Genomic DNA, 1,521 nt, shown 5'->3' with positions numbered 1-1,521 from the left:
AGGAACACTAACTTAGACAAAGCTGAACTCAGAAAGATAAACATCATATTTCTGTCTCATTTGTGGTTCCTAGATTTTATAGAGATCCATAAAATCACTTAGGTTTATATAAATGAAAGTAAAGATAAAACTGGCCTGAGGTGAAGGGAACTTACAGTGGGGGGCAGGGGGAGCAGAGAGACATGAGGGAACAGTCTCTATGTGCAACATACACCAATATACACTCAGATGAAACTGTGAACGTGCAGCACAGTGTCATAAATACACACAATGACAATTTTTTGAAAAAGTAAATTTGTCAAAAGGAACAGTAGGTCATGATCTCCACAGCTGACATACATCATGTGAGCATGTCTGTCCTAAAGCAGCTCCTCGCATGCGGTAGAAATGCCGGCTGCCACTGAGGCATGGTGCCGTTGTTCTGCTGTATGTGGTTTTCTGGCACTGTGCTTGCAGTTTAAAGCCCTCGTGTGTGCATCCAAGGTTGCCATTTTCATACTGCTTGGTTCAGATTCCTGGAAGAATTGTGATCACTTTGCAAAATGAACTGGAAAGGGTTCTCATGTTATGCCTGAGTATTTAAATAATGTGAAGATTTTTCTGCAAGTGTAAGAGGATGTTAGAATTACATGTGTCCTAGAGCTGTGTTCCCTTGTTTAGAGATAAGTGTTGACAGTGTCTCAGCTTTATCCAATGACACTTATCGACCCACACTTTAGACACCTTACTGAGCCAGTTTTATATATTCTTTTTTTGATTAATATATTGAAATTTTTATTTTAATTATACATATAAGTATGGGTTTGTGGGCCTGAGTGCAGGGTGTTCCCGAAGGGGTTATTGGTTCCCCTGAAGCAGGAGTCACAAACAGTATAGGTACTGGGAATCAGACTTAGTCTTCTGCTAAAGCAGCAAGTTCTCTTAATGCTGAGCCATCTCTCCAGCCCCAAATAATGGATTTTAAATTAACATGGTGGTTATATATATTTATAGAGCACAGTGTGACATTTCAGTAAGTGTGTGTATAGTATATTTTTAGTGATTTTCATTTCCCAAGGACTGACCAAATCTTACCAAAGTCTATTATGATCATACTCATTCTCATCGTCGAATGTTAATTACTTGGTATCAGTTCTTAAATCTTCTTTATCACTTCCATTTTCCCTCAAGTGTTAAACTTTTGGGGTTTCTTCTTTCCAAGCAGTATGTGGGCTCGTTTGGACATTCTCCTGGTTCCCAACATACGGATTTCTGCACACTATGTTTTACTTTCAGATTCTGTCACACTTTGTGTGTGCCTTATATGTCTGTATGAGTGTATAAGCATGTATGTGTGCACATGTCCCTGCAAGAGTCCACAGAGGACAGAAGAGGATGGCAGAGCCCCTGTAATTGGAGTTACAGATGATTGTAAACTATCATGTGAGTGATGGAAATAGAACTCAGAACCTCAGTGAGAGCCACAAGTGCTGTCAACCCCTGGGCTGTAGCTCCAGCCAACACCCCTCTTAACCTTTTAAG

Source organism: Microtus ochrogaster, unplaced genomic scaffold (genome assembly GCF_000317375.1).
Source record: "Microtus ochrogaster isolate Prairie Vole_2 unplaced genomic scaffold, MicOch1.0 UNK18, whole genome shotgun sequence".
In the NCBI taxonomy this organism is placed as follows: domain Eukaryota; kingdom Metazoa; phylum Chordata; class Mammalia; order Rodentia; family Cricetidae; genus Microtus; species Microtus ochrogaster.
Note: the sequence above shows the minus strand (reverse complement) of the source record.